A 26,009-nucleotide genomic window follows, 5' to 3' on the forward strand; every position below is an offset into this window, starting at 1 on the left:
TCTCCCAAGCGAGCAAAACAGTTGGCAATATGTACAGTCAGGAAAATGTGTCCAGAGCAAACAGCCGTGAGGCCTAGCGTACTTTTGCATGCTTACAAGATCAGGCCCTTTGTTTGTTTGTTGGTATTATTTCAACCCCTTACTCTAGATAATGTATTGTATTGCATTTATATAGCGCTTACTACCCCTGACGAGGTGTCTAAGCGTTTTTTCGGCGAGTAGTGCACTACTCCGGAGCCCATAAAGGATTAGTGTTGAATTAGTATAGTGAAATATGAAAGCAATTAGAGTGGTAGATAGATTAGTCAGTTATTTGGATTCAGAAGGATAGCGGAGAAATAGAAGAGGAAAAAAAGTTTGCATTTATATAGCATTTGTTACTCCTGATGGGGTGTTGAAGCACATTTTTAGGCGTGTAGCACGTTACCCTGGAACCCATAAAAGATTAGTGGTGAATTGGTATAGTGAAATATGAAAGTAATTTGAATGGTGGATATTATTATGGAAGAAGGAAAGCAGAGGGATAGAAGGTCACATTTTCTCCAAACTGGTTTTCGCCAGGGCCAGCAGTGATGCACTAAAGAGATCCCCTCCACTTCGTAGAAGTCCCCCGGAACAGTATCCTAGAAGATCGTCATAGGAAGCAGAAATCCTCTTCTTCCTCCCAAAACTGTTTAAAGTTTCAGCACTTCCCAGATGCCAGACTCTTCCAGGACATCTGATAGGATCACAATATTAAAAAAAAGATGAGGTTGGAGCTTTCGGATCTATCAGTTGGCCATGTATTAGCTCGTGGCCTTCTGGCTGGCAATACTGGATTTGTTCAGGACAGCTACTGTCCATTTTTGGCTGCCGTCCAAGAGCGAGAATGAGTTTGCAGCCTTGGTGAAGAATCCCAGTGCCTCCTCTCCATGCGCTCTAGTACCACCATCTTCTGATAGTGGAGGTGGCAGGGTATTCCACTTTTTCACCAAATGGTAGACTTTAACAACATATTGGTAGGTCATCCAGCTAATTTGCAAAGGTTATGCCCTAGACTTTCTAACCCTGCCCCCAACTGTCTTCCTTTCACTAGGATGTGCTCTCCAGCACACGTTTTTGGAGGCGGAAGTCCTTGCCTTTGCTGAAAAAAGATGCAAAGAGGTATTATCTTTGCAAGAAAGTGGAACAGGATTCTACTCTCCTTACTGGGTCCCGAGGAATGAGGGAGGTCTATGCCTCTTGTAGATCAGTGTGTTCGAGGCATATGAGCTGCAGATCACACACTGTGCATAGATCGCCATCTGGTGTTGGGCCCGGATGTTTGCACTTTATTGTCTTGGAAGAAGTCTTTGGAAGTCACGAGATAGGTGACGACTCCTTTTGACAATAGAGCACATGGGCATCCACTCCATCGTCAATTGTTTTTTTCCGCCATCGGGCTCGGATGTGTTCATCACGCTCCAGTTCGGTGTCGTTACCGATCTACTTTTCGATGCAAAATCCCTCACCCATTCTTCGGTATTGTCTCGATCGCGTTCCCATTCGACGTGCATCTCTTCAAACTTAATCTTCGATTCCGGTCGTCGACGCAGGCCTTCGGGCCTACCTGCGCTATTAGGCCTTTGGCTCATGGAAAGGACTCCTTTTAAAAAGTATCCTAAATGTAGATCCAAGTTTCCACACGCCGATCTCCACGAGGTGTGTAACCTCTGCCTTTCGTCAGAGCACATGGCCAAAGACTGTCCAGCTTGTGCCTCTTTCCGCTCCAAGAAGACAATTCGGGATCGTCTAGCTCGAAGAACCATGGCTCGATCATCGACATCAATTCCGGACGACATCTTCCACGAAGGCGTCAACGTGCAGGAGCGGATCAGCGCCTCCGAAGCAGACGACATCACTCCGGGGCAGCAGGTCGTAAGTACTGACGTCGACCCCTCCCCACCATCCATTCCCAAAAAGACTTTGGTCACACCTTCACCTTCGGGCCTAGGTGCACACCGGGACAAACCTTCTCACGCCCTGCCCTAGGGCTCGGCAAAGAAGACAACACACAAGCCTTCAGGCCACTCGGGATCGAGCCAGCCTGCCATTGGTGCTGAAACTCCATCCCCGGCACCACAGAAGAAACCACTGCCTCTGCTCCAACGCCTGCTTCCGCTTCGGCGCCTTCGGCACCGAAATCCACCAGTGCGGCTGCTCCGGCTCTGAAAAAATTGTCGGAACCAAGCAAACACCTGGTTCCGTAGACCTCGGGTGCTAAACCTTCGGAGTCCAAAAAACCCTTGGAACCGAGCAAACAACCAGTTCCGAAAAACACTGCCGCCCAACCTGCGGATCCGAAAAAACCATCGGAATCGAACAAACAACTAGTGCCGAAGACCCTACTGGAACCCAGGAAAACTCCCGATTCCAGACCCAAGGAGCACAAAACGAGTCCAAAACCTCCACACAAACAATCGGACCCGAAAAAAATCGGCACCGAAACATACTCCAGAGGGGGAGCTTTTTCGACCGGATCCAACACAAAAAACTCTTCAAAAAGACCCCAAGACAGGTCAACTTGTACTTAGTCCTTCCAAAAAAAGGAAAACAGGCAAACCTCTACCAGCTCCACTCCCTTTAAAGAAAAGAGACATTGCAACCTCTCCTTTAAGGATTCCTTCCCCACCTCCTCCTCCACACCACTCTCCTATCCCATACTCACCATCTCCTCCACCTCAGGATGATGATGACACCTCTGAAGACGAAGGGGATGATCAACCTTTAGGGGAACCTAGCCCTCCTGGTACCCCAAAAGACCCATGCGAGGATTATGACACACCAGATGTCCCAAGCAAAATCAAAGGGGATGATGGATGGAGTGTTGAACAATGCAAGCACTCTTTTCCCCCACCCCCTCCCCACCCGTCAACTGATCTGGGTTTAGTCCATCATCATTCTGTAGCTCACTCCGCCACCCCAGTTCAGACATGGCCATATGCAAATCAATCTGACCCTGTGCCTCATGGGAACAGTCCAGCCCGGACTGCCAAGCCATGTCTTCCTTGGACCGGAAACAAGCATCCTGGGACCGGTTTCTGGCTAATCAGTCGTCATCAGCCAGGCTAGCTTGAATCCAGTGGTAAAGTCCCAGACACACCACAGGATGACATCCACCCCTCTAGACCATCCCCTCCGGAGGACACTAGGATTTACTCAGCTCATACACAGAGCAGCAGAATACCACGGGGTGAACTTACACACAGACTCTGTAGAGGATTTCCTCATGGACACTTTTGCACCATCCCAAAGGTCCACTTCAATTCTCCCAATTTTAAAAGGGGTAATCAAACACGCTTCTGAAGTGTTTAAGGATCCTGTAAGGGCCAGAGTCATTAACCCCCGGGTAGAAAAGAAGTACTAGTCTGCCCCAGCTGACCCTGTTTATATTAAAGGGCATGTACCCTTGGATTCCTTAGTGGTATCCAACGCCAGGAAAAGGGCTAACTCCCAAACCACAGGAGATGCCCCATCTCCTGATAAGGAGTCAAAACTGCTGGATGCATCTGGTAAAAGAACGGCGTCTCAAGCAGCCAACATATGGAGGATTGCCAACACACAGGCTTATACTCGCTAGATATGATAGGGCACACTACGACGAGCAAGAGACACCTACAACACCACCTTCCAGACAAATATAAAACACGAGCCAATGATCTCATCCAGGAAGGCACGCTCATAACAAATACCTCCATTCGTTGCGCTCTGGACGCTGCAGACACAGCATCCCGGGCTATTAACACCAGTGTCCTTTTACGCAGACATGCCTGGCTATGCATTTCGGGCTTCAAACCTGAGGTTCAAACTACCATATTAAATCAACCGTTTGACCAGGGACACCTATTTTGGCCCACTGTAGATTCATCTCTAGAGAAGATGAAGAAGGATACTGACACTGCCAAATCAATAGGAGCTTTGCAATCGCAAGCTCCCAGAAGTTCCTCTTGTCGCTCCTCTTATAGGGGCGCCTCTAGAGGTTTTACCACTGATAACCCCTCCAGTTCCTACAAGAGTCACACCCAGACCTCATCTAACCGAGGCTATTACAGAGGAGGCTATAGGGGCAATAACAACAAGGGTAGAAACTACCAATACTAGCACCGCCTCCACCCCTAAACAATGACTTCCCTCCACTCCCCTGGACCACTGTACTCCAGTCGGGGGAAGATTGCTACAGTTCCTACCTGTCTGGAACAACATAACCAGGAAAGGTTGGTGAGACAAATCATCCAATCCGGTTATTGCCTGGAGCTCACTTCGACTCCCCCAAACATACCACCCAAACAGCGTCCAATGTCAGCACAGCACTTAACGCTTCTAAAACAAGAGGTCCTTTCCCTCCTGGAAAAACATGCAATAGAACCAGTTCCCCCTTCATCACCAAAATACAGGGGTTTACTCCCTGTACTTTCTCATTCCAAAAAAGGATGGAACCCTGAGACCCATCTTGGACCTCAGACCATTAAACCTCTACATACAGTCAGACCATTTTCATATGATCACTCTTCAACAGGTCCTCCCTCTACTCAAACAGGGAGACTTTGTTGCCACCTTAGATCTCAAGGACGCCTACTTCCACATTCCCATTCACCCTGCTCACAGGAAATATCTTCGGTTTGTGGTGGATGGTCGGCATTACCAGTTCAAGGTTCTCCCATTCGGCGGCACCACAGCACCCTGAGTCTTCACAAAATGTCTGGCAGTGGTAGCAGCCCACTTAAGAAGACAACAAATTCACGTCTTCCCATATCTGGACGACTGGCTCATAAAAGTCAAGTCACATACCCACTGTGTAAATCACACACGCCACAATCCAGCTACTTCACGACTTGGGGTTTACCATAAACCTCACAAAGTTTCACCTCCAGCCGTCCCACATCCAACAATATCTGGGTGCTACAATAAACCTCAAAAAGCCTTGCATATCCCAGTCCAGCCAGGATAGCAAGCATGCAAGCCCTTGTAACAAGGTTCCAACCGCAACACTCACTTCCTGCTCAAGTGTTCATGCAACTCCTAGGGATGATGGCCTCTTGCATATTCATAGTACCTCATGCAAGACTCCAGATGCACCCCTTCCAGAAATGCTTAGCAAGTGAGTGGAACCAAGCTCCAGGTCAGCTAACAGATCTGGTGTTGGTCGATGGCCGCACGCATCGCTCTCTGCAGTGGTGGAACACCCAAAACCTTTCCAAAGGGAGACCGTTCCTGGAGCCGGTTTTACAGATTGTGCTAACAGCAGACGCATCGCTCACCGGCTGGGGAGCTCCTCTACTTCATCACACCATACAGGGCACATGGACACCTCAGCAAAGACTACTCCACATCAACCATTTGGAGTTACTAGCAATCTTTCTGGTGTTAAAATCATTCCAGTAACCGATATCGGGCAAAGCTGTCTTAGTCCGCACGGACAATATGACAGCAATGTACTATTTACAAAAACAGGGGGGGACGCACTCTCTGCAGCTCTCTCAACTAGCACAGAGCATATGGAGGTGGGCTATTCCTCAAAATATATTCTTTTTAGCCCAACATCTCCCAGGAATTCAAAATCACATGGCAGATCTGTTAAGTCGGCAGACACAACAGATTCACGACACAAAATGCCCAAGCTTCGCTGCCAGATATCCACACCTATTGTCCAATTCATCGCATTGCCTTTGGTCACGCAGATTTGCATACGCTTTCCACCTCTCCCACTTATTCCATTAGTGGTGCACAAGCTCTAACCGTCACTAACACTGATCCTGGTTGCTCCAACATGAGCCAGACAGCCGTGGTACACAACATTGCTGGAACTATCAGTAGTCCCGCACCAAAAACTACAGCTCTTAACACAGAACCATGGAGAGATCAGACCCCCAGATCCGGCACAGCTCAACTTGGCGATCTGGCCCCTGAAGTCCTAGAGTTTGGTTATCTCAATCTTCCACCTGATTGTATGAACATTATCAAAGAAGCTAGGGGCCCCACCACTAGAGCCTGCTATGCAGCCAAGTGGAAAAGATTTGTTATATACTGTAGCAATAACAACATCAATCCTCCTAGATGCCTCCACTCAGCACATCATATGTTACCTTTTTTTTTATTTTATTTATTTTTAACTAACAACAAATGATGACATACATAGCTGTGCGCCTACAACCCTGAGGCCGGCTGCAATGTAACTAATAGACACGCCTCATCACAGCTTATCCCACATCCTGGAGGCTGGGCATCACTGTGTTCAAAAGTTGCGGTTCGGTATATCTTCAAGGTTTGCAATCCTGTATGCCATTTCTTGTGTACTTTCCCCCACGAGGGGGCACAGATTTTTCTACTTTAAACAAAACACCCAAAGGAACCTTACCCCTCCCCGCCCCCTATTCATAACCGTTGAGGAGTCCTGTCAGCAACCCACCTTGAATTTATCCTTGCATTCAGCGCCAATCGTCACATCTCCTCCCAGAGGAGACTTACATGCCTATTACTCATCTCGTACAAGGGCATGTCAGTGAGTGGACTTTGTACCCTCCCCACTACCATCAATCCCCTGTTAGTGTAGGGACCCCCCCCCCTCCCCCACTTCAATACGTATCTACGAGCTCCTGGAGGGAACCCCACGGACCACTCAGGCAGTGGCTGCGCTCGGGGTCTCTCCATCGTCCATCCCCACCTCAGTCTCCGCAGCCCCACCTCCCCTCCCAAGATAGTCGGCGTATAGTCCCCAAACATTCTTTGGTCTGCTGCGTGGAGGGAGCAGCTCGCTGAACCTCTCCGACTGCGTGCAGCAGTAGAGCACGTCTCGTACCCACTGCGCTACTGTAGGCAAGGGGCCCCGCATCCAACACAGTGCTACCCTACGCTTTGCTATAAGCATACCCATGTCCACCAGCCAACGTGCTGCCTTGGGTAGCACTCTAGAATGTCCCAGAAAGGCCACTGCAGGATCCGGAGTAAGATCTAATTCTACAACTCTTCCTATCTGCTGATAGATCGCTTCCCAGCAGTTGCGGGCACCCGGGCAGTCCCATGCTAAGTGGATAAAGTCAGCCACTGGGTGGCTGCAGCTCTCACAGGCCGCCCCCTCCCGTAGGCCATACCGGTGCAGTCTCTCCGGCGTGTAATAGACTCTGTTTATGAACTTAAAATGAATCAGCCTATGCTTGCCGTGTAAAGCGTCGTATACCAGAACAGCAGTACGCCCACATGGCCTCGTCTATTGCAGTGTCAAGGTCCCTCTGCCAGGCTAATCTGGCCTTAGTATATTCCATCTCTGCGACATCGCCATGCCGTATAGTTTAGACATTAGCTTATGGGGGCTTTTGTGTTTGATGAGAAAAATGATAATTCCAGCACCTCAGGGGGTTCGGCTATATCGTCCCCTAGGTGTTGCCGCCATGCCCTTCCCACCCTATGGAATTGGAAGCGCTGCAGTTGTGTGGCGTTGTCCACTGTGGCAGCGACCTCGTCCCATGTCTTAGCAACACCGTTCGTAAACAGGTCCCCCATAGAGTGTATACCCAGCTCCCGAAGGGACTGCACCACCCCGCGGTCCCTGCAAGGGGTCAGCCAGGCCGCCATTGCTGGGGAGTATAATAATGCCCCCGCCATTTGCTGCAGTATGTTATTCCATGCATGCCGGGTTGAGTTTAGTGAGTCTAAGAATCCCGTTCTGCGATCCAGCGTCTCAAAAATTACCGCGGGAAGCGGGAGAGGTGCAGCGAACAGTTTCTCTAACTTTAGATATGGGACCGATTCATCACCATGTATCCAACTATGCGCCTGAGCGCCCTGTGCAATCCTGTAGTACAGCTCCAAATCAGGCGCCCCTAAGCCGCCCAGATGACAAGGCAACGTCAAGACGCGCCAACTAACACATGCGTGCTTACCCGCCCATGCCAGCCGCAACAGGGATTTAGTAAGCCTAGCGAAAAAGGCGTGCGACAGCACAATAGGGATGTTAGCAAACAGGAATAAGAATCTGGGAAGTACCACCATCTTCATAATGGATATCCGACCCATCGGTGACGGGGGTAGCCTGATCCAGGTCTCCACATCGTCTTCTAGTTTATCAATAGCCCTGCCGCAGTTTTCAGAGAGTACCACCTCAGAATCCATATGTAGCTGAATCCCCAGGTATCTGACCGAGTCGTCCGACCACTGAAGCGGATACTCCATCTCAAATGGGGTAGTGATCAGGGTCAACGGAAAAGCGATGGACTTAGTCCAGTTTACCTTCAGGCCAGAGAGCGCCCCGAAATGTACCACCTCCCGCAGCACCGGTGCTAAGTTATTCTCCGGGTCCCTGACATACAGCAGGGTATCGTTTGCATATGTGGAGACCACGATCTTGCATGTTGGAAACCTTACTCCTCTAAGGCTGTGGTATTCCCGAAGGGCGCACGCCAAAGGCTCCGCCACTAGGGCGTACAATATAGGCGACAGTGGGCAACCCTGACGCGTTCCCCCTCGAGATGGGAATAGCATCCGTAACCAGGTCGCCCAGTCGTATCCGCGCAGTAGGTCCCCTATACAGCACCCCAACCATTTGCAAGAAGTCCGGGCCCAGCCCCATTCTGGTCAGAACCTGTCGCATGAAAGGCCATTCTACCGAGTCGAAGGCCTTCTCCATGTCCAGGAAGACTGCAAGAGCCCGCGTGTCCCTACGTACATGCTGCATAGTGCCAAACACCGTCCTCAAATTATACGTGAGGTTTCTGCCGGGCAAAAACCCCGCCTGTTCCGGGGCAATCCGCTCCGACGAGAGCAGGGCCAGGCGCGTGGCGAAGACTTTCGCAAAAAGTTTGGTATCGACATTTAGCAGCGACAGCGGCCTATAAGAACTGCATTCCTCAGGCGCCTTACCTGGTTTGGGGATCGCCACCAAAATAGCCTCTCTCATAGACTGTGGCATGTGTCCCGTAACACACATATCATCAAACAGAGCCGATATATGTGGGAGTAGCAGGTCTATAAAGGTTCTGTAAAAGGCGACCGTGAGGCCGTCCATCCCTGGAGCGCTATGCGCCGTCATGCCCGCCAGTGCCTCCAAAATTTCATCTTTTCTCTATGGGGAGGGCCAGAAATTCTCTGTGCTCATTAGTGAGGAAAGGCAACTTAATGCAATCCAGGTAGTCTCGTATGCTCTCTTCCATATCGGTCTGTTGGGAAGCGTAGAGAGTAGCGTAATACGACTGGAAGCGGGCAGCAATGTCGACCTCTTCCGTTAAGAGCACGCCTTTGTCCGATCTAATCTTGGTAATAGCAGCTCTACCCCTCCGGGCTTTTAGTATATTAGCAAGTACTGAGCTGGGCCTGTCCCCCTCCCCATATACCCTGGCCGTAGCGTACTTCCCCAGATTCTGTACTTCCGCATCTGCAGCCTCATGATATTCCGCTAACCGAGCCTTCATCACCTCCGTAGTGTCTGCCAACGCCTCTGACTGTTGCTTAGCCTCCAAGTCCCCCAGCTTGCGCTCCAATGTCGAAAGTCTCTGCCGGATATCACGCGCATGATTGGCTATTGCCACCCCTCTAATGTAAACCTTAAATGTTTCCCAGATCGTTTGAAAGCTATCCACGGAACCTATGTTGGTTTCGAAGAACAACGTGATCGCCTCAGCCAGTTCTTCCTTAAAAAGGGGGTCTAGCAGTGAGTATGGGGGGAACCGCCATAGAAATGGGGGGATGGTCTTTCTGGATGTTGCCAAGGTCAACAATATGGGGGAATGATCAGATAGTGTGCGTGGCAACACCTGGCACAACCGAACCTGTGGCATAAGAGACGTTGATGCAAGCCAGTAATCAATACGCGTGTGTAAGTTGTGATAGGAAGAGTAGTGTGTGAAGCCCCCACAGTAGGATTAAGAGTTCTCCACACATCAGCAAGAGCCATACAGAGCATTTCCCGTCCGATGACTTTAACTGCTGATGTCTGCGTTTTAGTCGGACCACCAGATCTATCAAGGTCAGGATTCAGGACCATGTTAAAGTCTCCTCCCCACAACATGTGCGGCACCCCACAGTCCCTCACCGTGTCTGCCAACACCGCATAAAACTCCGGGCAGTCATAGTTTGGGCCATAGATATTAACCAGCAATAAGTCCAATCCTCTACCCTGACAGCGCCAAAGCACAAACCTGCCTCCATCGTCCGCAGCCAGCAAATGCGACCTGTAGTCCGACTTAGGGTTGAACCAAGTCATCACCCCCCTGGCATGGGTGGTGAAACCAGCTGCGTGTGCGTGACCCGCCAACCCTCTAGAGCGCAGCATGGGGCTATGGTTGGGGAGATGCCTTTCCTGTAGGAAGGCTATATCTATAGCGTGCCTATTAAGGTAGTGTAGGACTTTACGTAGCTTCCGATTATCATTCAGGCCTCTGACGTTCCAGGTCAGCACTTTAACAGAATCAAGCGCCCCGCGTATAGCTGTATTACTAGGCATTGCTATTCTGTCTGAAACGCATAGCGTCTACCTCTGAGTGCCGCATGCAACATGTATGCTGAAGGATTAACCACATAGTATACTGACAGTTGGACCTCATAAAATGAAAAATGGAACCCACCACCCTCCCCCCCCCCCCCCCCCCACCCACAGCAGACCCCCCCCCCCCCCCCCGCAGCACCTAACCGGATATTGCCCGCCGGGATAAGGCCTATGTGCCAGACCTCCTTGCACCATGGACAGTCTGTGGCCGCTCACCGCGCCCGCAGTCCAAAAGCGGCCATCCAGTCTTAACTTATTACATTCCCCCCCTCCCCCCTGCACCTCAACCCACTCCAGGCTGCTGGGTACCAAAGTGCAACACTTTCTTGCCGGCCATCCAGGGTCAGTCCTGATCCTCCAATGAGCCATACGCAACCCCCCCCCCCCCCCCCCAGCAGCTGTCTCTCCGGGCTCCGCTTCTGCTCCTTATTCCAGTCTTTCAACTCTTTCTGCAGTGTCTTAGGATCCAGGAAGATGTGAGATTTCCCTTGCCTGTTGACTCGCAACTTGGCCGGATACAACATAGTGTAGTCCAGTCCCAGTTCCCGCAGCTGTTTTTTAGCCGGAACAAAGTGCCGCCTGGCCTCCTGTACTCTGGCAGTGAAATCCGGATAGAGCGAGATGGTCGACCCCCTCGTACACCAAAGTCTTCTTCTCACGCGCCACTCGAAGGGCCGCGTCCCTGTCCCGGTAGTTCAGCGGTTTCGCTATAATCGGTTGCGGTTACGCTCCCGGAGGGGGCCTGGGTCCCAGGGATCTATGTGCTCTTTCCACTACAAACATCCCTGAAAACACGTCCTTACCAAGCAGTTCTACCAGAAGGGACTCCACAAAACACTCCATTCTGCCAGTTGACGTAGTCTCCGGCAGGCCTGTAATTCGCAAATTGCACCGACGTGTACGCGCCTCAAGGTCCTCTGTTTTATCCTGTAACACCTGCATAAGACGCCCAAGTTTCTTGTGGTCCGAATCCAACGAAGTCTGAGCTTCTTCAACTTCCGCAAGCTGTTGGTCCGACTGGTCCAATCTCTCTGCACGCTTGTCAATGCGCTCCCCCATACGATCCATCCTGTATGAGAGAGCGTCAATCTTGGCGCCCAAGGAGGTGATACCATTTTGCAGTCCTCTCTCCATGGAAAGTAGCAGGCCCCGAATATCCTGTTCCTCTTCCGGCGGGACCGAGGTGCCACCGGCTGCCCCTTCCGCAGGGACCTGAGTTTTGGGGCGCCTCTGCTCAAATTACAGTTTAGATTGGGACTTGTCAGACATACCCATCATGGGTACTGTCGCCGATGGCGTCGCGCACCTCGTCCCAAAAGACAGCTAGCAGTGCCAGCAAGGGCACACCGTCGTGCAAAGTTCCTCACCTAGAGTCGCTCCTCCCGGGCTCTTTACCTGGTGCCCGCCTCCAATTGCGGGAGTAGCGCCGCCACCAGCTCTCCCCTCTGCAAAAGGCTCCGCTACGGCCTCCATAATCAGGCCCACCGCTCTGCTACACGCGCATCAACTCTAGTCCTTCGCCTCCCCTCCAAATGGAAGGACAGATGTAGCGGGCGAGGGGGAGGTGGGGGGGAGCCGCCACGTTGACTCCCGCCCACTCCCCGCAGCCCGTTAGTCAGCAGCACTGTGGCGGAGACTGCACTCTCTCAGCTTCCCCAGGATGTCAACTGTGGGCTGCACTCCAAGCCCCCACTCACTGTGCGCCACGCGACTTCCTGCGGCCGGCACCCCCGCGGTGATTGCAGCGGCGACTTCAGGCTGACCCTCCAACACCCAGGGCGGCCAGCGCTCAGTTGTTCTCACTGGCCAACACGATCATCCAGTCGGCATTCCAGCAATCGCACCCACGCCACATTCCACGGCAGCTCTCGCCGCGTTTATCCAGGCAGCCTGCAGCTGGGGGATCCCTGGAGTGAGATCGCCGCTGGTTGCCGCTCAAGAGTGCTCCTGACTTGTCCCCCGTATGCTGCCTCCAGTACTTAGTCTCTGCGAGCGTAGCTCCAGCCATCGCGTCGCGCCTTTCAATGGCGGCCGAGACTCCTCCTCTTTAGGCCCTTCGCGGCCCGAGTTTCGGCAAGTGATGGGGGTGCCAGCTGTCCAAGTCGCCCCTCCAGCTACCTCCGTGGCTTGCGCCGCACCCCAGACGGCACTTCGGAGTCCCGTTCACGAGCCTGGGCCGCAAAAACGGGGATCGGCGCGAACGGACTGCGTCCTCGCGGTCCCGTGGGCCGCACGCACAGCGACGCAAGGCCGTCTGCTCGCTTCACCGAGGCCGGGGATCAGCGGCCCAGCGTCATCCCCAGAGCCGCCGGTCGCCACTCCGCGCTGTCAGCGCCCACCGGTACAGGAGTCTCGCCGCTGGGTCGCACACTGTGCCCGGCGCCAAAGTCTCAGCGTTGGCCGCAGTCTCAAGGCGTGCGGGGCCGGATAATTGAAGGATTGGTATGCCGCTTGCCGGAGCTCAGGGCTCAAGCAGCCATCTTCGCTGCGAGCTAAGCTGCGCCCCCCCCATCATATGTTACCTGCTGCATCTTCAAAGTTGTAATCTAGCGTACACATCAATTCGATTACATCTCGCTGCCATAGCAGCTTACCTACAAAATAGACAACATCTGTCATTGTTTAAGGTGCCTGCCATTAAAGCATTTATGGAAGGCCTCAAAAGAATAATTCCTCCCAGGGTACCACCCTCCCCGGTGTGGAATCTAAACATCGTTCTCACAAGATTAATGGGTCCTCCATTCGAACCTCTGCATAAATGCGAGCTACAATTCCTTACATGGAAAGTCGCTTTCCTTGTGGCCATTACATCTCTTAGAAGAGTCTGTGAGCTACAGGCACTAACTATTATAGGACCATTTTTACAACTCCATCATAACAAGGTGGTTCTCAGGACAAATCCGAAATTCCTTCCTAAAGTTATCTCTCCCTTCCATCTTAACAAATCTGTTGAGTTGCCAGTGTTCTTCTTGCAACCACAAACAGTAGCAGAAAGAGCTCTTCGTACTCTAGACGTAAAAAGAGCACTCCTTTACTGTATTGACCGAACAAAACCTTTTCGTAAAACAAAGCAACTTTTTGTATCCTTCTCACCACCACATAAGGGCAATCCCATATTAAAGTCTGGGATTGCAAGGTGGATTGTCAAATGCATACAAATTTGCTATCACAAAGCAAAACGTACACTGTCTATTCCCCCTAAAGCCCTCTCTACACGAAAAATAGGGGCTTCAATGGCATTTTTAGGGCACATTCCCTTAGATGACATCTGCAAAACAGCTACATGGTCTACACCGCACACATTCACAAAACACTATTGTGTAGATGTGCAGGCAAAACAACAAGCTAGTGTGGGCCAAGCTGTACTCAAAACTCTATTTTAAACTACTGCAACAGATACTGGTGGTCACCACTAAGGAGAAGTACTGCTATGCAATCTATGCACAGTGTGTGATCTGCAGCTCATATGCCTCGAACGGAAAATGCTACTTACCAGTATGCATCTGTTCTTGGCATGTACGGCTGCAGATACACACACGCCCGCCCACCTCCCCGGCTACCTTTATCTGTTCCAGTATTATCTTAATTAGATACAACATACATGGGCATCTATTTCTGTTTCTCACAAAACTCTATCATTTCATTTTTTTTTTTATAATTCTTTTTATTAAACATGTACAGCTTATTCAACATAGGTACAGTTCCATTCGGGGTTACCTGGTGGGGGACATATGTAGCCGCGATATGCATTCCAAGGAGACAAGATCTTGAACCACTTTCGGGGACAGCCTCTTGCTGCATAAAATGTCTTATCCCTCAGCATGCACCAGTCGAGGTCCGCCTCCCAATTCACGACCCTCGGGGGCAGCGTTGAGCCAGTGTTGAGCGATTGTTTCTTTTGGCAATCATGCATCCCAGTGTAACCCATTGCATGGCGTGTGTGTTTAGGTCAGTGGGTTCCCAGAGGCATCTGGGAGCTTCAGGCCTTATGTTGAGCTCCAGTACCTGGCTCATAACGTGATGAATGTCTTGCCAATAGGCCTGTATTGGGTCGCAGTGCCATATTATGTGGATAAACGTGCCCATCTGGGTGCATCCCCTTCTACAATACCCATCCGTTGAGCCACCCATGTGTATCAATTGGGGCCCCGTGATGTAGATTCTGTGTAGTATTTTTAGTTGCACGAGTCGGAGGCGCGCCGGGATGGCGACAGTTTTGGGGGAGGAGACTGCAGTCTGCCAATTTTCGTCGTCAAGCTCCATACCATCCTTCACCCATTTCTCTCGCAGCTGCGCCAGTGGGTCGTCCATATTATTAATGAGTTTCCTATATGTTAGGGAGATGGCTCTCTCGGGTAGATATCCGTCAAGCAGTCTGTCCTCCAGCGGTGAATAGTCAGGTGGGGAGGTGTCACGGGGTAGTGCCGCTTGCAGCGCATGGCGGATTTGCAAGTAGCGAAAACGCTCTGAGTCCGCCATGGAATATTGAAGTTGGAGAGAGTCAAAAGACTTGATGCCGTTTTTGTCCCACATGTCTCTAATGTATGAGATGCCAATTAGGTCCCACTTGTCAAAACCCCGTGAGTTGCCCAAGTCTCCGAGTCTCTGGGAGTCCCACAGGGGCGCGGACAGGGTAAATTTGTTAGCCCAACCCAACGAAGCAGTCGCCGTGTGCCAAATGTGGACGGAGTGCTTAGTGGGGCCGGTGAGGACGTGAATGAGATTTTTGCCAATTAATACCAAATCCGGAATATCTACCAAAAATGGAAAGGATGTCGAATAATGCAATAAGGGATCTTTTAGTGGATGCGAGGTATAACAGAATATCGTCTGCGTACAGAGATATACGGTCTTCCCAGTCAGTCGCCCACCGCAACCCATGAATCATTCCATCCCTGCGTATCCATGCTGCGAGGGGCTCGAGGGCTAGGGCAAATAGTAGTGGAGATAGGGGGCATCCCTGGCGGGTCCCTCGCCTAAGTAAAAAGGGGTCGGATTTCCTATTGTTTATGACTACTTGAGCCATGGGGGCGCTGTAGAGCAATCGTATCCATTGACTAAAGCCCGGCCCAAATCCTAATTTCGTGAGCACTGCGAAGAGATAGGGCCATTCAAGTGTGTCAAAGGCCATTGTGGCGTCTAAGGAGACCACAATGGCGTCCTCGCGCAAAGTTGACGCCCTGCCCAGGACCCCATGCAGTCTGCGAAGGTTAAGGGCAGTGTTTCGCCGCTGCATAAATCCCGATTGGTCAGGGTGCACCAGGCCCCCTATTACTTTGATCAGTCGATTAGCGAGCACCTTAGCCAATATTTTGGGCTCGGCGTTCAACAATGAAATTGGTCTATAAGAGGCGCAATCAGTTTTGGGTTTCCCTTCTTTATGGATCGCGACGATAGTCGCGATTCGCTGGTCCATGGGAAGCGATGCCTGCTCGAGACTAGCTTCAAACATCGATTTCAGATCTGGGGGAGTTTGTAGAGTTCGATCGGGATGCCATTGGGGCCCGAGGGCCTTGCCCGGACGGAGTGTTCTGATTGCGGTTGCGATCTCGTCCGCTATAAGGGCGCTGTCCATGAATGCGCGGTCACCGTCAGACAGCACCGGTAAAGATATGTCTCGTAGTAAATCAGAGGAATCCGCTTTGGTGTACGGCGCTATGGAGCGGTAGATCACACGGTAGTGGGCCGAGAAGCTGTCAACTATTTCTTGGGGATCCACTATGGCGGGTCCTCCGGGATTCCCTAGTTCAGGGACCAGTCGGCTGGCTTGCTCCTTTTTTGTCTAGCCAGGCGATTAATTTCCTGGCCTTGTCACCCCAGTCATACACCCGTCCTATTTTGCACTGTCCTAAGATCTTAGCGCGGTCGGTGACCAGGGCTCGGTATTGCTCCTGCTGGAGTTGCAGAGCGTGAAGAGCCTCCGGCGAGGGGTCAGGGCCCAGATCATTTTCCAGGCGATAGATGTTTTGTTGTACAAGGGTCATCGCTCAGCCCCACCCTCTTCAACGTCTACATGAGCCCCCTCGCAACCATCGCACGTCAACACAACCTCAAGATCATCACCTACGCCGACGACACCCAGCTGATCCTCTCCCTCACCAGCGACCCGGACGCCGCCAGAGCCAGCCTACACGAAGGGATGAAAGACGTCGCCGAATGGATGAAGAACAGCCGCCTGAAACTGAACTCAGACAAGACGGAGGTCCTCATCCTGGGATCATCACCCTCCGCCTGGGACGACTCCTGGTGGCCCCCTGCCCTGGGAGCCACCCCCAAGCCAACAGACCACGCACGCAACCTAGGCTTCATCCTGGACTCCTCCCTCTCGATGACCAGACAAGTCAACGGCGTCTCGTCTTCATGCTTCAACACCCTGTGCATGCTTCGAAAGATCTTCCGGTGGATCTCCACCGAGACCAGGAAGACGGTCACCCAGGCCCTCGTCACCAGTCGTCTGGACTACGGGAACGCCCTCTACGCCGGCACCGCCGCCAAACTCCAGAAGAAACTCCAACGGATCCAGAACGCCTCAGCACGACTCATCCTGGACATCCCTAGACACAGCCACATCTCCGGACACCTGAGAGATCTGCACTGGCTCCCCATCAACAAAAGAATCACGTTCCGACTCACCCACGCACACAAGGCCCTCCACGACCTGGGCCCCAAGTTCCTCAACAGCTGCCTGACCTTCCACAAGCCCACCCGCCAGCTCCGCTCCGCCAGCCTCGCTCTCGCCACCGTCCCCCACATCCGCAGAGACACCGCCGGAGGAAGATCCTTCTCCTACCTGGCAGCCAAGACATGGAACTCCCTCCTCATCCACCTCCAGACAACGCAAGACCATCTCGCCTTCAGGAAGCAACTCAAGACCTGGCTGTTCGAGCAGTAGCGTCCACCCCCCCCCCCCCCCCCCCCCCAGCGCCTTGAGACCCTCGAGTGCGCTATACAAATGCCTATGATTGATTGATTGATTGATATCTCGGAGACCGCCGCTAGCCTGTCTTTTTTTTTACCCCGCTTCGCCCCGTACCCGCGAAGGCTTCCCATAGTGTCTGTGGTGAGTCAACCCGAATGCTCATTGTCCAGAAAATGGTTATCGATGGATTTAATAAGACCGGTCCGTATTTTAGGGCACTTAAGGTGCCAGGGATTGATTGGGGCGATACGCCCCACCGATGAGTCGTCGAGGACAATGTGGGCCCAAAGAGGAGAATGGTCGGATATGCCTCTGGCCAGGTGCCGTATCTCGTGTATGTTCTTCACCTGCGGGGCGGTGACTATGATATAATCCAGCCGCGAAAGGCTGTTATGGGCACCCGAGTGGAAGGTGTGTTGAATCTTGTCAGGGTGGTAAGCCCTCAAGCAGTCCTCAAGCCCCATCGCCTCCAGAAAACTAGAGAAAGAGTGAGAGGTGGGCGGCAACGTATGTGGGGGTGTCTGTCTAGTGTACCTGATACCACTGAGTTGAAGTCTCCCCCAATCACTAGATGTCCCTCTGGCAATGTCAACAGCACTGCGCTGAGGTCGGAGAATGTGGTGGCCTGTAGTCCCGGGGGGGCATAGACCGACATGAAGGTGATGGTTGTTCCCTCCCATGTGCCCGTGACACCCACATATCTACCTCGGTTGTCAATATGAGTTGAAGCAGGCAAAAGGGGGAATGATTTCTTTTGCATGATCCCCACCCCTCTAGAATTAGATGCAAACCCCGAGTGGGCATGCATGGTATATCCCCATCTGTGTATGGCTTTACACATATGACCAATGAGGTGGGTTTCCTGGAGTAGAACAATATCCGGCGACAACCTCCAAATCTGTTGCAATACTATACTACGTTTAATTTTGTCCCCCAACCCATTCCCATTCCAGCTTAGGATTCGGACTTCCTTGTAACGCCGTATCCCCATTCATGGTGTTGCGGAGAGTAGGATTAAGACCCATTAGGAAAAGGAACTGTACCATCGTCATAGCCACACTTGCAACAAACAAAAACCAATTAAACAAAAAAAAAAAACCCTGACCAACAACCCCCCGCCCTGCTCCCCTGCCCTTCGGGTTCGAAACTGCCGATTAACAACTTGCAGAGTGCCTGTCGCCCTAGAAAGTTCAAAGAAAGAAGTAAAAAACAATCCAGGGGGGAAAAGCAGGGAGCTCCGCGCCCACACCCTTAGTATACATCTACGTCACACCATAAGCGTTACTTTAACGCATGTCCGACATTATGTCATTAGTTCCGTTTTAGGTTGGAAACCAAGGACCCCACCCCCGCCACCTAATCACCCCCCACTCCCCAAAGCCGCAACACAACCTGTCCTCATCGATGCACCCCCTCAGGTCGATGCGTTGTCATCAGGGCCGCCAGCTCTCCCCGTCCCAGAGTTCTTGGTGTCCCGATACTCGATCCAGTCGGCCACATCCTCAGGTCGATCAAAAAACCAAGCTCGCCATTCCGCCTCGACACGGAGTCGGGCCGGGAACAGCATCGAGTACTTGAGGCCTTTCTGATAGAGATAAAGTCTTCGCTGTTTCTGTACTCTTTGCGTAAAGTCCGGAAAGAAGGAGATTTCCGCGTTTTCATAAGGGAGGGGGGCGCCGGTCCTGGAGTTCTGGAGAATCCCATCGCGGTCTCGATAGTTAAGGACGCGGGCGAACATGGGCCGCGGGGGAGCGCCTGGCTTAGGTCGGCCGCCCGGGATCCTGTGGGCCCGCTCAACCACAAAGAATTTACTGAGTCCCTTGGGTCGCAGGTGTTTGAGGATGTGGTCCTCGATAAATAGGTCAGGGGCCTGTCCCTCCGCCTTCTCCGGGACACCTATGATACGGAGGTTGTTGCGACGAAGACGGCCCTCGTAATAGTCCAGTTTAAGGTCTGCGACATTCCAGGAATCTTGCATGTCTCGTACCTCCCTCTGCAGTTGAGCCACGTCGCTCACCAGGCCCGCGGTGGTGACCTCTACCTGCTTCACCTTCTCATTAAGTTTACCCAGGTCGGCCCTGATAAGGTTGACATCGACAGCCACCGAGTCCAAAGAGGTCTTAACCCCCGTTATTGCCTCCATGACGTCTTTAAGAGAGAGTTCCTGTTCCTCCGGTCCAGATCCACCCCGTAAATAGGTCAGGGGCCTGTCCCTCCGCCTTCTCCGGGACACCTATGATACGGAGGTTGTTGCGACGAAGACGGCCCTCGTAATCGTCCAGTTTAAGGTCTGCGACATTCCGGGAATCTTGCAGGTCTCGTACCTCCCTCTGCAGTTGAGCCACGTCGCTCACCAGGCCCGCGGTGGTGACCTCTACCTGCTTCACCTTCTCATTGGGTTTACCCAGGTCGGCCCTGATAAGGTTGACATCGACAGCCACCGAGTCCAAAGAGGTCTTAACCCCCGTTATTGCCTCCATGACGTCTTTAAGAGAGAGTTCCTGTTCCTCCGGTCCAGATCCACCCCGGTCGCCGTCCTCCTGCTGGTGCCCTCGCTGTGGGTCCCGAGAGACCGTGTATCTGTCAAGTTTATTCGCTTGGACCGCTTTCGCTGTCTTGGCGCCGGATCCCCTAGCGCGGTCCGCCATTTTGTTGGCCGTCCGCTAGATCCGGGCAGGCGACAGCGGGGGGAGGGGGGGGCGGGGGGGGGGGGGGGGGGAGGGCGAGCGGACCAAGCGGCGTTCACCTCTCTTCGGTTAGGGCGCCGGGATTTCGTCCAGGCTTCACAACATCGGCGGCCCACACTATCAAGGCGCCGCCCGCTAGGCGTCAGACTGTGATTCACGCCGAGGCCGGGTTCCGCATTCCGGGGGGCTATTCAATAAGTTCGCCGGCTACTCTGGGTGGGCAGGCACCCGCGATGGCATGCCAGGGCCCACTGCGCAATCATGGCCAGCCACAGTCCGCACTCGGGCACCTGTTGTCATCCACCCCTCGTGTGACACAGCCACCTCCGAAGCTCGAGCGCCACCACGGTACACCGCGCGAGAATCCCCACTGCAGGCCGCCAATATAAAGGGTCACCTCATATTGCTGCAATCGGGCCAGGCCCTGTCTTGAGACACCACTTGCCAGCACAGGACCAAGCTGCTCCTTACACTCAGTGTCTCCCGGCTTCTCCCCAGGTAAGATCCGGACCGCTCCAGCTGTCCCACAGGCCAAGGCTCCTCACCTCTCCCCATGTAAGGTGGGCTGTGTAGCGGCACTGTGCTCTGCTACTGTGGCATCACCAGCGGATCCTTCAGACACAGCGCCGGCGCTCTCCGCAGTGATCTCGTTGGGGAGTGTTCCCAGGTCTCTCAGGCTCCCTGTAGAGTCGGGGGCACCACAGTCCCTCCGGGCCAGACCAAGAACCAGCCGCACCGTTCGCAATAGTCGGAGGAGGGGGGGGGGGAGAGCCCCCGCATCTCCGCACAAGCCGCGGCTTCAGCAGCAGGGAGGGAGGGTCAACACGGGTCCCCACGTCTGCCGCAGCCGCGACTACAGGACCCGACTTCCGGGGAACGAGCAGGCCGCGGTCTCACGGAAGCCTCCACCGCCTCGCTGTCACTCCTCCATGCATCGGGCCACGGCAGGGAGGCTCCGCCAGCGATCCGACACACGGGATTGTTTCCGGGTACTTCGGATATTCGATCAGGATAGTTAGGGGCTGAGTTGGGCTACGGAGCTCGCGCTCTACGCGGCCATCTCCAGTCCCTGCTTGGCCACGCCCCCCATCATTTCCCTTCTTGGCGAAAAAACAATCTGACGATGAAGTCGATGCCCATGAGCACTATTGTCCAAAGGAGGAGTCGCCTATCTTGTGACTTCCAAAGACTTCTTCCAAGACAATAACAAAGTGCAAACATCCGGGCCCAACACCAGATGGCGATCTATGCACAGTGTGTGGATCTGCAGCTCTACATGCCAAGAACAGATGCATACTGGTAAGTAGCATTTTCCTTTCTGAACTTGTTCATTCAGCAGTTCAGTATATTGTTCCTGAGCCAAGCGTTACTGCCTCTCAATGTGTAGGATTGGTTGGTATCCCTAGATCTCCAGCATGTCAATTTTAATCTTCCATTATTCCTCACCCACAGAAGGTACCGGAGGTCACTGTGTGATTTCCAGCATCACCAATTCATGGTCTTGCTATTCAGGCTAACGACTGCGCGATGCATTTTCATTAAAGTGCTGACCGTTGTGGTGGCTTTACTTACAGTCCGTTGCCTATGTATTTCCATACTTGGATGACAGGCTAGTGAAAGCGGAGTCCCTGGCTCTGGTTCAGGAACACTTTCAGTGCACTATGTTTTTCCTCTATGACTTGGGTTTTATGATCAATTCCCAAACGGCTCATCACACTCCAACACACATTGGCCATGACTCTTATGAAGGCTTCTCCTCCTTATCAGATGATTGCAGATATAAAAAAGATGATTCAGGGATTTCTGGCTCCGACTCAACTCCCGGTTCTGCTTGTCTTATGTTTGCTTGACGTTATTGCTTCATGAATCGTGTTGGTGCATCACACCAGATGGTGGATGAGAGCCCACCAAGTAGTGCCTGTGACAACAGTGGCAACAGTATCAAGGGAACCTTTTTGTCTCAGATGCAGAGCCTCCCATTAGTTTACCTAGATCTGTACTGGTGTATAGACCGCTCTAACGTTTGACTACTGTTGTCGCAGACGTCTTTGGTGGATTGGGGTGCGCATATCGGCAGTATGATGGCACAGGGCCTTTGGTCCACATCAGAGCTGTGCTGAAGCTGCAAGCAACATGCCTTGCTGCCATTTTCCCCCTTCTATCTCCGGGAACACCCTTCAGATTCTGTTAGATAACACCACTATTATATTAGCAGACAGAGCTGTGTGGGGACGATTCGTGTGTGGCATTTGGCAAAGCTACTGGCAATTTTACAGTTAATGGTTTATCTTGACAGTTCCCTCAACCTGAGAGCAAATGCTCTTATCTGTCACTCCCTGGTGGACTGCTTTTCAAGAAACTGATGGTGGCTATCAACACTCGCTTAGCGGGGGTTGATCTTTAACACTATTATCCCTATCAGCCCTCAGCTTTTTGTTATTGCATCCAAATATGTAACGCAACAACTGACAGACACCTAAAATCAACCAGGACTATTTGCATTCTTGTCTCTTAATGTGCTGCATGGCTAAACGCTTATAAGGTCCCAAAGGCAAGACCTATTGGCTAAGCCAGTGCTTGTTTTATTTAGTCATGTGTCGATAACTGCGTGCATTCCTTTGTAACCCATGATCATTTAAGTATTCTGTTCAAAAGAGCAGGACTCTTGAGTTTATTGGCAAGAAGCTGCCCTTGCTGTGAATGTGAACCATGTGTATTCCTCTGGGGATACCAGGTATTTCTCCCAAATGGAATGGGAAGTGCAACTCCTCGCTGGGGTCGTGTTTGAAAGGCGGGTAAGCGGAAAGGAAAATTGGAGGTTACAGAAAGAACTCAAGCTGCCTATTCATCTGGGGCCGTAATACAGAAAGTCTGCACTCTGTAACACCAAGCAGCTTTGAAACAGCCACTCCGTATTTCACTTGAATGCGCTGCACAAGCTTGTGGCTGCTCGTGGGGCAGCACATTCACTGTAATGTGTTGCACTTTTCCTATTTACGCACAGCGCACCGATTTAAATGTGTCCCATGGCTCAAACAGAGAAAGTGCGCCATATATGTAATACGTCACCAGTTATCCGGGCCCTTGGAAGTTATTCTTTCTATGCCTGCCACGCCTTCTGTACCATGCTGGTTGTTGTGATCCGCACTTATTCTGCGAAAAGATTATGTATCCACCAGAAATAGCGAAGTTGAATACATTTTTCATTAGTGCAATGAGATGAAATCACTTTGAAGAGGCCTCATGACCTTTTAGTAGAGTTTTCCTTTCATAAAGTCATTATAACACGCAGCTTGTGAGGCAGTAACTGTTTCTCACGTCACTTTTTTTTTGTACTGTGATTCTACTATGGCATTCGACCTTTGCATTATAGTAATGTGTGACTGTGCATTAGTACACTGGAGTTGCATGTTACTGGGTCACATTTAGTTTTCCCTGCATGACATAAATACACCGCTGTGGATGCACCAATATTCTATGCCATTTATAACCTGTTTTGAGTGTGCGGAGAGTCATTGACTTACCAGAGTCGAAGCTCCAAGTGGGTCAGGATACAACGATGCAATATAAACCATAGTAAAAATTATATTCCTTTCTGCAGATCCACGTGTATAGGATTTTTATACCAGTATACCCCTATATTAGGCACAAGTGATGAAACCCGTTCAGTTAGATAAAATATCATTTAACGGGCCTTGAATATCAGCCTACTTGTTTTCTTCTGTAAAGTGATTGTATTACCGAATTATTTAGACAGCAAGCTGGGAGTCTTCATTTTTATACTAGACTGTGGTAAAATATGGAATTCGAGCTTGCCGCTGAAGTAATAAATATGTGAATGTACATTTATTAGTAACCTTGCTCCGAATAAGTTTTCATTGGGCCACACTTATTTTCGTTTGTATGGCAGTATGTATAAAATGATTTCACTTTCAAATATGTTTTGATAAGTGTATTCTGCAAAGATCTATTTTTGTATATTATCACTAATAATACTAGCCACTTATTTGTAGCACCTTTGCATATTGGCCGTAGGTACAGTTCTTAATGTTTAAAGTTATTTATTTTTCTCCCTTTTAGGTTATATTTGTAGCACTTACCAGGATGAAACGGAAGATGTCCATCTCTCATTCAGAAAATGCATCTATTTTTTAAAGACTAAAGCATGGACCCTCATGTTCTGTAGATGTTTCTTAAATGCATTGAGTTTGAGCTTTAGTTGACCAAAGTAGGTTTCTAATGTGCCAAATCAAATATTATTCACATATCCTCGGCACAGGACTGAAGCGGTTTCTGCAAAGCGGTATTTTATCTTTTTGCGATCTTCAGAAATAAATAGAAGATAACTGTAGATTGTATTTGATTACATATTTTTGTAACCTTTTATCTTCCAAGCCATCTCATAACCATATATAAAAAGCCTTGCATTTGTAAACTGAATTCCACCATGCCCTTGAGAAAATTGATAACTTAACCTCACTTAATTTAGTAACCTTGTTTATTGCACGGTGAACCCTTTAAAGAGCAGAGTTACAAATAATCTTTCTGACATCCTTAAGTGCTGCACATGAATTATGTTGTCTTTGTAATATTTCTTATGAAGTGTTAAATAAACCAGATTTTGTATCTTACAGTTAACCCACTGTTTTAGTTATGCATTGTTTTTTGTGTGAGTATATGCCTTAAGTGCTGTTAAACATCTACATTAGTTTTATTTTGTATGCAGCAGTACTGATTAAAGTTGGAGGTTTGTTTTTGTTCAGGGGCAAAGATGGCTTTAGCTGCCCCTCTGATTTTTTTGTGTGATTTTTTTTTTTTTTTTTTTAATGTACTTCTATACAAGATTAACTACCTAATAGAATGGCTTCGGGTAGGCCCCGTTCAGTCATTGCTTGCCCGAAGTGCCATTCATGTTCTAGTTCTTCCCCTGTAATTGAGCAACGGCACAGCCCCCTTTTGCCATTGGTTTGCTTCAATTTGAACCAAACCCAATAGGATAGCCATTGTGTGACGTGAGGATTTGTTGTGATGTGAGGCTTTGTGAGTGATGGCATTCTCCCCCATTACTATGAGTCCGCATCAGTGAGGTGAGCACGAAAATAAAGTAGCCCATCTCAGGCCTCCACCATTTCCATTAGGCCCTACAATATGATGGGAGTTTTTGTTGCTACTGTAGACAGCTGCGCCATCTGGAGTTGCATCAATTATGTTGCTCCTGTTCAAGCAGAATACTGTACCCTAAATCTTATTTGGGCGATATAACATTACCCAATCCAAGATTGCTGCCATGGTCTCGCAAGACTTGAGGACAGCAATGTTCACCATCATAAATTGTTCTACTAAGTAATTATCAAGTTATTTCATTGTAAGTCCTTAACATTATTTTGCCATATTAATGTAACCCTAAACCGATCACAAATAAAAAAGATTAAGGTAGCATTGATCTTAATGAAAACTAATATTATCTCACCTTAACTTGTTTTCAATCATTGTGCCAAACTTATTTCATTTATGTTGCTTGGTCTTTATGCCGAGAAGTACATCTTAACACTTTTTTGAGCAATATAGAAGTGCCCAATCAAAGATGGCCACAGGTGTCCTTTTAACATTCCCCTGAGTGACTAATGGACTTAACCGCCACTACCTTCTCCACAACCAAATGCTACTGCCAGTGTCACTTTTTAGGTCGAAGCCCAGCAGACAGCACAGCTGTCTGGTTTTCTAAGGATATCTTGGGGGCATTCGGAAAGCTTCCCTTGGAATGCTTTGTGCCCATTGCTCATCATTGTTAGGTCTCGCCTGAGACAGCGCTTTAGCGCTGCTCTGGCGAGACTTATAGTAAGCGCTTTTGGAAGTGGAAACGAGTGCATTTCAGGCCGCCAACTACAGTGCATGTGCTCCGGGCGCGCGC

At 50.7% G+C, this 26,009-nt stretch overlaps 1 protein-coding gene across 1 annotated transcript in view; it reads left to right on the forward strand.

The window, feature by feature from the left end:
• Window positions 1–24,736, forward strand: part of CLNS1A (chloride nucleotide-sensitive channel 1A) — a 211,316-nt gene extending 186,580 nt beyond the window's left edge. The window contains exon 7 of the mRNA XM_085623254.1: window positions 24,179–24,736. The gene's annotated coding sequence lies outside the window, so the exon portion shown is untranslated. The remainder of the gene's footprint in view (window positions 1–24,178) is intronic.
• The last annotated feature ends 1,273 nt before the right edge of the window (window positions 24,737–26,009 follow it).

This window comes from Triturus cristatus, chromosome 8 (assembly GCF_964204655.1).
Source record: "Triturus cristatus chromosome 8, aTriCri1.1, whole genome shotgun sequence".
Lineage (NCBI taxonomy): Eukaryota > Metazoa > Chordata > Amphibia > Caudata > Salamandridae > Triturus > Triturus cristatus.